The following is a 15,277-nucleotide window of genomic DNA, read 5'->3' on the forward strand; positions in this document are numbered from 1 at the left end:
TCTCCCGTTGCGGAGCACAGGCTCCGGACGCGCAGGCGCAGCGGCCACGGCTCACGGGCCCAGCCGCTCCGCGGCATGTGGGATCTTCCCGGACCGGGGCACGAACCCGCGTCCCCTGCATCGGCACGCGGACTCTCAACCACTGCGCCACCAGGGAAGCCCAAGATTGTTTTATTATTGACTGTTGTCTATTAAGAAAAAAGATGGCCAATATTCTCTTCATTATATATATTTAATATTTTACAAGAATGCAGATCCTTTGTTATTAAGCCTAGGGTTGTTACTGGTGATTTTGTTTACAGATGTTCAATGTTTTTGCTGCTACTGTTTTTTTAAGGTTTTTTTCTTTTGATACTTCTTAAATCGTATTTGAATAGTTGTATTTAGCTAATGGTGGAGCCTATTTTTTATGAATTGTAACTGACAAGGCAAATGACTCAGTTCCTCTTCCCGTGAAGCTTGTTTTGTGAAAGGGATTGGTACTTCCAAGGAACAAAAAGGCAACCAAAAATCTGTTTGCTCAGGCATTTTTTTCCAACTTAAATTCCATTTTGTAATTGTATCAGTCTTACAGATTTACTTATTCCGGGGTTTGTACAGAGGGTACGTATTACTTTTGCAGTTACATCTATGTCAAGATGAGTTTATGCTTAGCGGTGTACGCAGGTGCCGTTTGAAGTAGTTGCCTCTAGATGGCGCTCTTTCAGGTAGCACAAATCAAACCTGTATTTGTCACCTTTGTTCTACAAAGTCAAGGGACGCATGGGTGGGTAGAACTTTGAGGGTTTTGTCTCATAGATATAAAATTGACCATAAGATATTTGAAGACTTAAATACGCTGTGGGGAAATGCTGTTAATGAACACAATGTGATTATAGTAATAACTTTAAAATCATAGACATTCCATTAACAAGGTTAAGTGAATCACTAAACCTTTATAAATTTCTTTTTCCTAATATTTCTTATATTTACATGCTTTTCTTCCACCTCCTATATACTTTCTCCTGCTTGAGAAAGGGCCCTGGGGCTGGGTCCCTTCTCGGCACATCTTTAGTCTGGAATGTGGTGTCATGTCCCCAGGATTCTCACGCCCTAAGTAAACCTACTCAGAATGAACTTGTCAAACAGCACAGGCAAGCAATAAAGTGGGACAGGTCGTTCCCTCACCTCATCCAGTGGTGTGTGTGTGTGTGTGTGTGTGTGTGTCTGTATGTATGTGTGTTTCATTCAGTGGGATGATATTGAGTACTTGCAAGAAATGAGTGTCTACTATAAATCTGGCATCTTCTCATCCTATCAATTGTTTTCCCGTCCCAGATGCTTCTGCTGGAGCTGTGCCTCCTTTCATTATTTAAGCTAGGTCTCTTTTATTTTATTTTTTTTTAATTAAAAAAAAATCTCAGTGTGTTTTAATTAATTAATTAATTTGGCTGTGCTGGGTCTTAGTTGCAGCACACGGGATCTTTTTTGCCACGTGTGGGTCTTTAGTTGTGGCATGCGGGCTCTTAGTTGTGGCATGCATGCGGGATCTAGTTCCCCGACCAGGCATCAAACCCGGCCCCCCCTGCATTGGGAGCGGGGAGTCTTAACCACTGGGTACCGGGGAAGTCCAAGCTAGGTCTCTTTTAAATAGAAATTCAGGCACATAGGATAAGATAAATGAGATGAAATTTAAGACACTGTTTCATTTTTACCCATAGCTTACATTCTGTCTTAGGAATCTAGGGCCCGAGGGGCATGTTGATGTTCCTTATAACAGTCCTACGAGGTTCACGTCAATATCTCCATTTTACAGGGAGGGGCACTGAGGCTTAGAGAAGTAACTTACCTAGGTTCCCACAAGTTATGCATGCTGCCTGCCTCCAAAGACCATGTTCCAACTCCCACTTCTTCCGTGGCATCTTTCTTAGATTATACAAAAAAAACCACTTTAACTTCTAAGTGCTGGTCAAACCTCAGCTGGTGGCATTGGCTGAGTGTTTTCTCACATTCTTCCCTTGCGTTGATTTGAGGGAGGTGCTGTGGCTTATGCATTGTTTGAAGGGCTTTGTGTTCAGGCTGCCAGGTCTGTAAGGCACTGGTGAGTGTGTGTGTGTGTGTGTGCATGTGTGTATGGGTGTGAGACACATTTCTGATATTGAGGAAGAGTGCACAGGAGCTACCAGGAAGTGATGCTTTTGGTTTTTTATTTTGAGGAAGAATGAGGCCATTTAAATCACCAGTCTACAGGTCTGACTGGGCTGTGGTTCCTCCCTGCCCTGGTAACAGAGGCTCCTTCCCAGTAAGGTACCTGTTGGAACAGAGAAGTGTCCTCAGCCCACCCCGGAGGGAAGTAATTAGTTGTGACATATTTTGCTCTTTACTGGGATTTACTCCTTGCCTGGTTTTCCCATGGCTGCTGGAAGGTAGACGAAGACCTAGCGTTTCTCATCAGGCCATCGCCCACCGTGAGGCACTGAGGTTCAGTCCCAGGATCTCAGGGATCAACCTTCTGCCTTTATACTCTTTACTTGGAAAATCCCAATAACATGTCTTTACAGTCGTGATTCTCAGCTGCAAGTAGGGAGTTATACCAGGGGACATGGGGCAAGGAGGCTGAGCCATCCCAAAGTCGTCCTGGTGTGATGACTTGGGTAAGAATCTTTGGCCAGAACTATGGACCGAATCCCAGACCTGCCACTTCCTACCTGTGTGACTCTGACCACGCTACTTAAATTATCAGTACCTGAGCTTCTGTTTGAAAACTGGGGGATAATAACGATATGTAGTGGATGTGAGGATTTGACATGAAAATGCAGCATCCAGCAGAGGCAAGGAGCATGGAGGCAGGAACTCAGAAAGATGAAGGTCAGGAGGGGCCCTGGGAGGAGAGATGCCTGGAGGTGCAGGCAGGAGCCTGAGAAAATGCAGAGAGGAGCACAGGATTTGCCTCAACTCTGGGGTTAATCTCTCAGATCCTTAGTCCTGTCGGCCAGGAGAGCTGGCCCTACGTGTGGGAGGAAGCGGAGAAGCGTGTTTTCTCAGTTTTAGGCTGAGGTTTTCCAGTTGTATTTGCAGTCTGCCATCTGTGACATCACTCATGAAAGCACTATTTTAGTTTCTGGTGAAGTGAAAAAGAGAACTCTGATTCCTCTTTCCAAACCAGTTGAGGGATTATTTAAAGACAGAGATCCTTATAAGGAAGCACCTTATAAAGGATGTTGACGATGAGACACTGAGATTCTCTCCCACGTCCCCCTTCGGAAATGACCTTGAGAAGTCTTGTGACGGAGGCTTCGTGTATGTGATAGCTGGTTGGCGTGAAACCAGCTGAGCCGTGGCGGCAGGGACTGAGGTTCCCAACTCCTCGATCACACGTCTACACTGTTCCTTTCAGCGAGAAGAGGAAGGCGGCTGCAGGGAGGCCGCCAGGATGCATTAGGTCCAGTCTTGGCGTCCAGAGCCATGAGCCCACAAAGCACCCTTCCGCCCACAGAGCCCTCCTGCCACACCTAGGCAGAGGCTCATTTGGGAAGTGTCCCCTTCTGCCACCGCCCTATCCCCACTCTGTTGTTCTTGCCCTCGGTCCCATTCACTTGAAACAAATTTCAACATTGAAAACAAATTAACGATGCTATTCCATAGGCCATCTGTTGGGGGGGTGCTTTTCCAGGCACATAAAGGTACCTTTGGGAAAGGACTAGAGCCCAGACTCTAGTTACCAGGATCTGAACTCCTTCCCCTGAACTCTTCTCATTATGGACCCCACAAGTGGCAGACAAGAGCACCGTGCCTTCCCACTGAAGAGGGAGGCCTCTGGGGACAGCTTCTCTATTAATATTGAACAGAAGATGGCTTATTAGTAGCTGGTGGGCAATCTTTATTACATCAAGTTAATGGACAGTGGCTCCCATGAACCATGAGTCTATAAAAAAAAAAAACAGAAAGAAAGATGTGTCTCCAGCTTGTAGCATGTCCATCAGTATTGCTCTTCTCTTCCTGGGCACATGGTCCTAGCCCCATGCATCTGGCTCAGCCAATGTAGCAAAAGAGGGACCGGTGAAATTCAAGTGGAGGTGATGACCATGACTTCCGGTCTGGCCTTGAAACATCCTCTTTCCTTCCACTCTCTCGTTTCTCTCTGCCCCAAGACCCCTCTCTGATGTTCAGCCTGAGAGGAGAGACCTAATCTGGAGGTGTTTGTTTTTATAAATGTGGATTGGTGGTAGCAGTAGGGGACCCAGGGTGTGGGTAACTGTAAGGGTGAACAGGCAGGTGTGTAGGGGGAGGATGGCTATGGACCCCGGCCTTCCCTTAGTTTAGTCCAGTTCCTTTAACGAGGTCCTCTGATGCTCCAACTAGACCTCCGTGTCCTGAGGGCCTCAGCCTCGCATCAACACAAGCCAAACTCACCTACATATGACTGTCCCCTCAGCCTTCCCAGCTACACTCACTTATGCTAACAGGTTATTGTGTTCTCCCAGTTTCGTACCAACTTCAGAGCTGGGGGCAGGTAAGGACTTCAAACGATAAATCTTTTGCCCCCAGCTTTGTCTGTGTTAACAGCACCAGAGCCTGGGATGTCTGGAAAAAGGGAGAAAAAGAATATTTACTGTGCATCTGTTATGTGGTAGAGACTGAGGTTTTCTATCTTAAAAATAAATGGCCGGAGAAATTCTCTCTGGGGGCAATGACGTTGATTCTGAGCCTTAAATAGCAAAGAGCAGAAGGACTTGCAAAGATCCGTGGCCTGAGCATTCTTTGGCAGGAAAAATGGCAAAGGCTGAAGCCCCAAAGTGCCGAGAAGCCTGCTGTGTCCAAAAACCAGAAGATCAAGGCTAGAGCAACCCAGGCAGCAATCAGAGAGCAGGCAGGAGCTGGATCACGTGAGGCTGCCGAGGCCATGCGGAGGAGTCTGGATTTCGTTCTGTGTGAAGCAGAAGCCCATTGGAGGATTGCGTGAAGGGGAGTAGCATGGTCTAATCTACATTTAAAAGTGATCATCGTGGGCTTCCCTGGTGGCGCAGTGGTTGAGGGTCCGCCTGCCGATGCAGGGGACACGGGTTCGTGCCCCGGTCCGGGAAGATTCCACATGCTGCGGAGCGGCTGGGCCCGTGAGCCATGGCCGCTGAGCCTGCGCGTCCGGAGCCTGTGCTCCGCAACGGGAGAGGCCACAACGGTGAGAGGCCCGCGTACCGCAAAAAAAAAAAAAAAAAAAAAAGTGATCATCGATGTTACGTGGCAGCCTGGATGGGAGGGGAGTCTGGGGGAGAATGGGTACATGTACATGTATGGCTGAGTCCCTTTGCTTTGCTTCTGAAACTATCACAGCATTGTTCATCGGCTATACTCCAGTATAAAATAAAAAGTTAAATAAATAAATAGTGATCACCCCGGAGAAGGGCATGTTTAGGGGAAGAAGTGGTAGCTGGCTGGTCAGCTGGAGGCAACCCAGGTCCAGGCAAGAGCTGATGGTGCCGCAGACTGCAATGGCAGCAGTGGAGTTGAGAGAAGTTGATGGTCTGTTGTCCAGGCGTCAATGTTGTGATTAAGACCTCGAAGTATACTTAGGCTCCATTGTGAGAAGAAAGGCAGTAACAAAATTACATCTTTGGCCATGACCGCAGCTAGGCACCCACTCAGCACTTGGGGGGATCGGTTGAGACTGGTCATCTCCCCTCTCCCTCCTTTGTTTCTATGACTGTTAACGTTGTTGAGGAAAGAGAAGAAAATATATCCTCCATCTCTACAGCAGGTGGCAGCACAGCTTTGAGTTTGAGCCTCAAGCGGTGACGCGTGCACATCAAAGCTACCAAAATCAACAGCATTTCAAGCTCACTTTGGTGTCTCCACAGGCAAAGCAGCAGCGAATCAATCATTATTATAATCTAGAAAATCACCCTTTAGGAAAGTGGTCGATCAGATTGTAATTTAAACATGTCATGTTCCCATAAGGACAACATATCACCTTTTTATAAGGAAGAGTTGGTTTATCCTATCTTTCCAGCCATTACAAAGCACCACACTGCACCAGGAGTGATTTCCTGGTTAAATCTACAGTGTCTTTACCTCTTCAAAGGTGGAACTCCCAGGGCTGTTCTTAGACCTGGGGCTGGGGTGGGGGCGTGGAGAAGGGGCGATGGGCAGAGCAAAGCTTAGGAGCCTCAGAATCCAGACCACTTGAGTTTCAAAGCTGTCTCATACTTACTAGTTCTATGACCTTGTGCAAGTTATGTAATGCTTGTGTCTCAGTTTCCTCATCTGTAAAATGTACATAACAGCAGCGTCTGCCATACGGGGTTGTGAAGATTAAATGGGTTGTAAGTGTAAAGCATCAGAGCAGTACTGGCTGCATTGGGAAGCACAATACAATTGATGGTGAATATTGTCGCTATTGCGTGTGTGCGTTTTAAGGGTGAGAACTGCTTTGCAGAGCACCAAGCACTCATCACCCCAAGCCAGGAGCAACTGGTCACAGAATACCTCCTTATTTTCTCAAGGGTAGAATCCAGGTGGTCAAAACCCCAAGTTGAAGTGGACAGAGAGGCATCAGGTGTGTCCCTGCTTCTAGAATGGGCTACACGTCAAGCCCATGGAGAGGCAGAGTGGAACCTAAATTTGCACCTGGTCCAACCTCCCGCTCCTGTGGCGTCCTGGCCTCAGAAAGCACAGCGTGTGCTCTCCCAAAGTCAACTGACCCCCTGTCATTTACACCCCGATCCTAATTCCACATTCAAATCGGCCTCAATAAATGGAAATCTGCCCCCATTCCAAAGGTTCTTGAGGGAAAGAAGGTGTGAGATGCCAACTTTGGCCCCAACACTACCACTGTTAGGAAATCCACAAAGAAAAGTGACTATTGGAGAATCCAGTATGGAAAAGGGACTCTTTCTGAACTTAGCCTTTTTCTTCCTTTTGGTTGAAAACCAGAAATTCATTACAGTAGGACCACAGGGTCAGCCATGAGCTGGTCTGTCCTTCAGTGAGTGTCTAAGTGCCCTGGGTCCATGAGCTGCCTCAATAAGAGAAGAAAAAAAAATGTGTACAGTATTTGAATATCTCTGACGCAGCACCAGTGACAAAGATAGGGCTTCACAGAGCTGAGTGAGGGCTGTCTCCTGATCCCACCCCCAGCCCACATTGTCAGTGTCACCTAAGAGAGGCTAGGATAGGCCTGAAGCCCAAAGGGCCAGGGTTTATTTGGAAACATAGGTCTTCCCTGCATCGCTTAAGTTATGCGACTGACATAAACAAGTCACCTCGCCTCTCTGGGCCTTCATCTCCTTGCCTTGAAACTGAGCAGAAATGAACGAAATCAGTGTTTCCAGCAGTGAGTTCCCTGGAACATTAGTCCTTTGAGTTGCTCCATGAAGAAAAGAGTTCTGTGGTCTAAAGCAGTCGTTTTGATCTTGCCCCTCAGGGGACATCTGGCCATGTCTGGGGACATTTTTGATTGTCACAGCTTAGGAAAGGGGGGCGGCCCTGGCTTCTAGTGGGTGGAAGCCAGGGATTCTGCTAACTACCCTACAATGCATAGGACAGTCCCCAAGACAAAGAATTATTCCTCCCAGGGTGTTATAAGGTTGAGGAACTAAGATATAATGAGAAACCCTGGTCTAACGAGCTTGAGATTTACGGAGCGCATCCCATCACCTTCTTTCTCCACACACATTGGCATGATGAAGACAGGAGCATCACCGTAAGTGCTCTTCGACCCGGCGTTTCTCAGCCTCGTTTGATCATAGAACACTCTGCCACCCTGTCCCCACCATCACAGACCCATAACTTTATTTTCCTCATGCAGAACGACCTCCAGACCGTGGGCCATTTGGGGAGATGCTGGCAAGATGATCTCCAACGTGGTTTTTGCATTTTAAAAAACATTTAAAGGCATTTTCCTCTGATGAGGCAGCATAATGTCGAGTTCTGAAATATAGCTTGGAATCCTGCTTCTTGAGTTGGGATCGCTCTGTGAGCTGTGACTTTGGACAGGTGGCTTCAGCCTGGGGTTCCTAAGTTTCATCTAAAGTGGAAGTAGTAGCATCACCACCAGGCAGGGGTGCCACAGGGTTAATGGAGATAACGGCCAGCAGGCACATTTACTAAGCCCTCAATTCAACGTTAACCATTATCTAAGTGTTTTGCTGGTGCTCTGATTTTGTGATTTCCTCAAGGCTCGGTGGCTGTTCGAGGTGTCAGATGTGCCCACAAGAGGGCGCCAGCCACACAGTTTTGCCTCCAAGCATTTTCAAATCCAGTTGGAAAGCCCTGCAGGCAGTTTTGCCCGCCTCCTCCGTCGGATTTCCCCTGAGCTGCTGAACCACAGATGTGAGAACCGATAGAGACCCTGCAGATGACGGAATCCGACAACCGGATTTTGCAGTTATAGCCACAGGAGGCTAACTGTGGAGCTGGCATGACTTACAAAACCAACATAGTGGCAGGAAATCTACTCCAGGAACATTCTCTGTGGAATTGGACGGCAGGATGGAAACAATCTTTCTGGAAGGAAGAACGGCATCAAATGGGTTAACAGCAGTGCCGAGCTGAAATGAGAGGCAGCTGCTGGGGTGTGTGTGTGTGTGTGTGTGTGTGTGTGTGAGAGAGAGAGAGAGAGAGAGAGAGAGAGAGAGAGAGAGAGAGAGATTGAAAAAAAAAAAAAAGGGAAACACCGGATTCTGTACTGGTCCTTTCCTCCGGACGAGCTCGGAGGACTGACGTATTCAAGATGGCATTTGACAGGCTGAGCCTGAGAGCATTTTTCACACCCAGGGCCCCTTTAAGGGAGCCTGCTCCACCCACAGTCCCTGGGGCGCAGACACCCATATTTTGTCCTCCTCCCTCCTCTCCAGTCACACCTGAGCCCAGGGTGTCCAGTCCTTCAACTGGCTGGGTCCCCTGTTCCCTGAGATCTAAGTTATCAAAAGACAGAGGTGATGAGCAGTGGGGGTTCAGCTGACAAATCATGAGGCAGAAAGGGGCGAGGGAGGCCTGGGTGACCACTCCGAGCCAGCAGGTGAGGGGACGGGGCTGAGGTGTCACAGAGGAGCACACACACCGCAGGAGGCGCAAGGGCCATGAGCCGGACGGGACCGTGTGCCAGGGAAGGGCTGAAGGAGATGGAGGGTTTCTGCAGCAGCCTGTCCCCCACTTTTTTTCAAAGCAATTTGTTTGGGTCTCTAGTTTCCTACAACTAAATTGCTTAATGAAGATAAAGTTTTGAAGGCGGTGTCAGACTACAGACCTCATGGCAAAGGCAACCTTGATGGTGTGTGTTTATGGAGAGGAATCATATTGCAGGACAGCCTGTGGGTATGTATGTGCTCAGAGGGAATAGTCCTCCCCCCCTCCTCCCTCTCTCCCTCCTTCTCCCCCTCCCCCTCCTCCCTCTCCCCCTCCTTCTCCTCCCCCTACTCCTTCTCCTCCAAGGTCTCCTCCTCTTCTCCCTTCACTTTCTCTTTCTCTCCCTACTTCTCTTTCTCTTCCTTAGCTCTAATACCTTATTTTTTTAAACGTTTTTATTTTGAAATAGTTTCCAAATTACAGAAAGTTGCATTTTGCTGATCACCTGCCCTGATAGCTACAGGGCTGGTTCCCTTTGGTCATTAAAATTTGAGCTTAAACATCACCACTTTGAGACACCTGTCACTCTTAACTACTTCACCTTATTTTAATTCTTACTATCTGATATTTTCCTTTCTCACTTAAAAAAAATACGTTTATGGTCTATTTTATTCTGTCCTATACAGGGCTTGTACATAGTAGCTGCTCAGTAGAGATTTAATGAATTTTGTTAAGTGAATGAGTGTGCTGACTTCAATTCTGTTCAGGTCAGTATTTGCTGGTTAATGGTCCTAGCTTTCTTCTTGTTTGGTATGTGTCTTGTCTTTCATATTGCTTTCAGTTTTCGCTTATATATTCTCCACTGTCTTTCTCTCCATTACTGTCCACTTATCTCTTTGTTCTCATTCTTACTACCTTCTTTCTCCTTGATGGGGTCTCTCTCATGCTTCCATGCTTGTTGCCAGTCTTCAACCTTCAGGAGACCTTACTCATATCTTTCAAAGCCAACTTTTCAATGAATAACCCCTGTACTCAGCCCCCTCCCACCCTGTTTGACATCCCCTTGGGCCATGGTCAGTCAGAAGCAGTGTGGATTCTATAAGACAAAGAAGAGCCGACAAAATCATCGTTCATTCAAGTCGTCCGCCAAGAACCCAAAGAAAGAGCCCTGTGGGTCCCTGTCTTTCGTTAGAGGTAATTAACTCCAGAGACAAAAGGTTCCTACTGTCTGGAGCTCATTTAAACTTAGCCCTCCTCACATATCCTGGCAAATTTCACAACACTGATAATGCAGTAGCAGCAAAGGGGGGTAAATATATGTGGAAGATAGAGCCGTATATCACCCAACAAAGTTTTCAAGGCAAATGAGGAAAAAATATTACTTCTGTCCTGAAGCTGTGGAAGGAATCAATCTTTTTTTGTAATGCCTTGTCTGAACTAAACTCCCATGTTACATCTATATTGAAAATGTACTCAGAGAAAAATTTGGTTTTCATCGTATATTTCAAATATTGTTTTTAAAAAAATGATTGTTGTGTGCTGCATAAGCATGGCAGATTAACGACATGCTCCTTCCCACCTTCCCTCCTAGAATCTTATTAAAATGACTGTAAAGGTAGTAAAATATAAATAAATAAAAAAATCCAAGAGGACAAGGTGAATCGGATACGAAACAGCATCAGATGAGAGAGATTTCAACACAGTTTTGGGTGATGGCGGATTTGCAAAGAAGGCGGCAGGATGGGAAGCCAAGGGTTCCTCTTCGGACCCACAGAAAGGCTTCCCAAGGTATGCAGTCCCACAAGGCAACACGCTGAGAATGGGGATGTTCTGGAAGTCTGTCTATGGAGCAGTTTGCCGTCCTTCCCATCCTCATGAAGTCTGGCAACTGCCCTCCCCACCCCTCAGAGTCTGGAGGCTTATTCTCTAGAGAAACTGACCTTAAGAAACTTGGGAGAATCATAGCGAAGTGGGGTGGGGAGAGATGGGATACAAGTTGAAAACAAGGGACTTAAGTGAAAATCTGCCCATTGAACAGTAGGCTCTCATCCCCCACCCCACACTCCGAGGATTCTTCTCTGAAGCCTGTGAATAAACCAAGCAAAAAGATCCCAGGCACCAGCACTGGAGGACCTCCCTCCCCCCAAGTGAAAACGGGAACTTGCCAATTGATCTCCCTGGGGTGACGCCCCACAAATACTCACAACTGAACTTGCAATTAGCTTCGTGCTTAAATATGAAAGAATAGGCAAGATCACCAGACATTTTGTGGGTAGCTACAAAATGGAAGAGAGAGAGAGAGAGAAAGAGAGAGAGAGAGAAAGAGAAAGAAAAAGGAAGGAAGAAAGGGAGGGAGGGAGGGAGGGAGGAAGGAAAGAACAAATATAGAGGAAACAGATCATGCTGAAAACAGAAAAAAATAAATTAACATTCTATGGTGGACGAGGGAAGGTAAGATTTTAAAGGGATAGCAAGGCTGATCTTGGTGGTGATGTATCTTATGTGATAAAATAACATAGAATTAGACACACACATAGTACCAATGTCAGTTTCCTGGTTTTGATATTGTGTTACAAGTAAGTAAACGTAAGATATAACCATTTGGGGAAACTGGGTAAAGGGTACTTGGGACCTCCTGGTGTTACATCTTTATACATCTTTGCAACTTCCCAACCATCTATAATTATTTCAAAATAAAAAGTTAAAAAACGAATATCCTCAGTGTGTTAAGAGAAGGTATATTGCATCCCAAACAAGAATGAGATACTATAAAAATAATCAAAGGAAGGCAAATTTCTTTGAGGTTAAAAATGATAGTTCCAAAAAAGTAAAGGGCTAAAAAATAATACCGAAAAAGTCTCACATAAAACATAAGTGGGGCTTCCCTGGTGGCGCAGTGGTTGAGAGTCCGCCTGCCAATGCAGGGGACATGGGTTCGTGCCCTGGTCAGGGAAGATCCCACATGCCGCGGAGCGGCTGGGCCCCTGAGCCATGGCCGCTGAGCCTGCGCGTCTGGAACCTGTGCTCCGCAACGGGAGAGGCCACAACAGTGAGAGGCCCGCATAAAAAAAAAAACAAAAAACAGAAGTGAAGGTAAAGCAATGAGAAAAGTTAAAGAGAAAAAAAAAAAACCTCTTGGCCGTAGGACAAGAATAAAGGGACCCACAGAGTATAGATAAGTCGTATTCAAACCACAGCCCAAGAGTGAAGGAATGCCACAGCTGCTACTCAGACCCCTAGGGTGTCTGTGGATCCAGATCCAGTCCTGGTAAGAGGACGTGCTTTCAAGTTTGAAAGACAGCCCACCTTCCCTATTACTTTATTCGTGTCCTGTATGAAGTCCCTTTATTTGAGTTAGCTTTAAGTTTTGTGTTGCTTGCAAGCAAATGAGTCTCACCAGAAGAAACATGAAATACGCCGCCGAGACTTCGTTGTTCCGATGTTCACAAAAGAAAGTTTTGTCATGAGTTTCATGCAAATGCAAGAGGAGAGTAAATACAAATGCATATGCAATAACTATGCTAGTACAAACAAGGCATCGTACTAAAAGTATTGATTTTCCCGGACAACTGAACGGTACACCGTTGGTGTTCTCGTTCTGTATTGCTGATCTCGCGGGAGCTGGAGGGGCTTTGGGCGCAGCCGCCGCCCCGCCTCAGCAAGAGAAGCCGGCAGAGCCATGACGATGCGCGTGCGCTGCGTCAGGCTCCACTCGCCCTCAGTCTCCAGCGGGAAGAGAGGGCCGGTGCCGCGTGCAAATGTAACTCCTGTGGTTTCTTTCTACCTGGAAACCTACCGGGAAGGAGATGCTGGAAAATGCCATTTAGTTTAGCCAAGTTGACACCTGGAACCACCAGAGGTATGCCACTAGTATTCTAAGTTTCCCCAGGGATTTTCTAAAGTAGCAAACTAAGATGGCGAATTTTGAGTTTGGAAAATGTTTGGTTTTAACAAAATCTCAGAACTGTGAAGGGAGTGGCTGGAGGATGCCAACTCCAATGATGAAGCTCAGGGGATGAGAACTTTCCAAACCCCAAGCAGAGTTGAAGCTGGACTTTGCCCTGGACAGGAAAAGGGCAGGGTTGGGGGTGGGGCAGAGTTGGCCAACGGAGTCGGGGGTGATCCAATATGTTACCTAACTGAGTCGTAGGGACCCTCTTCCGGGCCCTAGCCCCACAGAGGCCCTCTGTCTCTGCAGGGGAGGGTTCTTTTTCCACTTGGGTTCAGTAGGTGAATAAGGAAACCGAAGCTGAGATAGCAGCACAGCACAAGCTTTATTCAGTGGCCAAGGAATGGAGAAGCGGGAACTAGGTTCACAGATCAGCTTCTCACCTACCTGGGGAGAGTGGTTTAATTTTAAACACTAAAGGCAAAGGGAGGAGGAGCGAGGGGAGGCATATGCATTAGTCCGCTGGAGAAGGGGCAGGGCTTTTTCAGAGGGAGAGGGGTGCTACCCCCTTTTTATCCTTTTTGGGTCCTTATTCTTAGGTTTTGGCTGCAGGAGGGTGTGTTATTTTATGTGCTAATGTGGTAAAATCAGCGTATAATGAGACTCAGGGTCTGTTGGAGGTCAGATTCCTCAGCATCTTGGTCCCAGCTGGTCCCGTCTGGTTTTGTCTGTTTGTAGCTTCCTTTCTTATCGCTGGACCAAAGATTTATGGTATACTCTAATAAAGATGTTAAAAAAGAAAGAAAGAAAGAAAAGAAAAAAAAACCAGAAGAAAAAAAGAGTGTAACTCCCACATCAATGATACATTATTAATACTAATCAATAAAAATAATAAAATTTAAAAAAAGAAAAAGATTTATGGTAACTACTGCTAAAGGTGGGGGAGTTGGCAGGTTTGGAGCAAGGACACTCCTGCTAAAAATGGAATCTGAAGGGCTGTGAGCAAAGCCCTGGAGCAGTTCTGGAAATAAATACAATATTAGAAAAATGTTGGCCACTTGCTTGAGGAAGTTGTGGGAAAATTAATCGTATCTATGGGCACATGGGGGAAAATGTCACCCATAAAAAATGAAAAATCTGGGCATGAACCACAAACAGGCATGACTTATCAATGTATCCTGCTTGTATGGACTGTGAAACTCAAGCCAAGAAGTGAACGTACAAACTGATCCAGAGGCATCGAAAGGTCTAGAGTCGCGGCCAAAACAAATGCAAGAGTGTCTGAACCCAAGGCTCCCTGCTACTCCCAGTGAAAACTTAACTCCTAGTAAAGATGAGTACAATTAAAAAAAAAAAATTCTATTCAAAGAGGAAATCAGCTATCATGAAAGAGAGTTAACATATATAATAAGAGATTAACGTGCTGAGAATTTTAAATAACAGGATAATCTGAAAGAAACTATAAAATAAACATATTTATAGTGACCAAATTTTTCATAAGCTTAGAAATCATAATAACAGCATAGGTTCTATGAAAAAGAGAGTTAAGAAAGAATCAAATAGAATTTCTAGAAATAAGTCATTGAAAAAAACTTGTATGAATTAAACAGCATGTGAGGAACAGCTGAAATACTGGAAGGTAAATTTGAAGAAATCGTCTTGAATGCAGTACACCAAAATAAAGAGATGGAAATATACATGAGAAAAGTTCAAAGACATGGGGAACTAAATAAGAGATTTTAAAAAATTACATCTAGAAGGAAAGCATAGAGGGAAGGAGGGAGAGGCCAATGAAGAGACAATGGCTAAGAATTTTCTAGAGAGGAACAGTATGCAGTCTCAGTTTGAAGAAGCATTCTGAATTCCCAAGCATAAACAATAAAACCAAGTCCACACTAAATATATTAGGGTCAAACTTCAGAATATCAAAGACAACAAGGAAATACTAAACACAATGAGAGGATCCATAGGTTACCTACAAAAGAACAGTAGTCATGCAGAGAACAGACTTATCAACAATAGGTACAAAAGATAAATGTCACAGTGCTGAAGTGAAATAGTCATCAGCCTGGAACTCTGTACTCACCTAAATTATTATATGAGAGTGAAGTGAAATAAAGGCGTTTTGTACATCCATGCCTACCATGTAACAGAAAGTCTTCCTGTGGAAATTCTTCCTGTATTTAAAATATATATTTGTTTCTAAAAATTAGTGTTTCTCATAATACACTTTATAAATGTTACTACTGTTAATTCAGTTCCCTGGGCGGAACAAAAAAGCAGAGGAAAAAACGCCAAGTTTACCAAACAAGTTGAAGACAAAAATCCTTGGTCTTGGACTTCCAG

At 45.6% G+C, this 15,277-nt stretch overlaps 1 long non-coding RNA gene across 1 annotated transcript; it reads right to left on the reverse strand.

Moving 5' to 3' along the window:
• Positions 1 to 13,501: 13,501 nt before the first annotated feature.
• LOC309974580 lies at positions 13,502 to 15,277 on the reverse strand. Its single transcript, XR_014326889.1, has 3 exons — positions 15,236 to 15,277; positions 15,018 to 15,108; positions 13,502 to 13,709 (listed from the first exon to the last, which is right to left on the reverse strand). It is a non-coding gene; the product is annotated as an uncharacterized lncRNA (long non-coding RNA).

Source organism: Leucopleurus acutus (genome assembly GCF_964270905.1).
Source record: "Leucopleurus acutus genome assembly, chromosome: 18".
In the NCBI taxonomy this organism is placed as follows: Eukaryota; Metazoa; Chordata; class Mammalia; order Artiodactyla; family Delphinidae; genus Leucopleurus; species Leucopleurus acutus.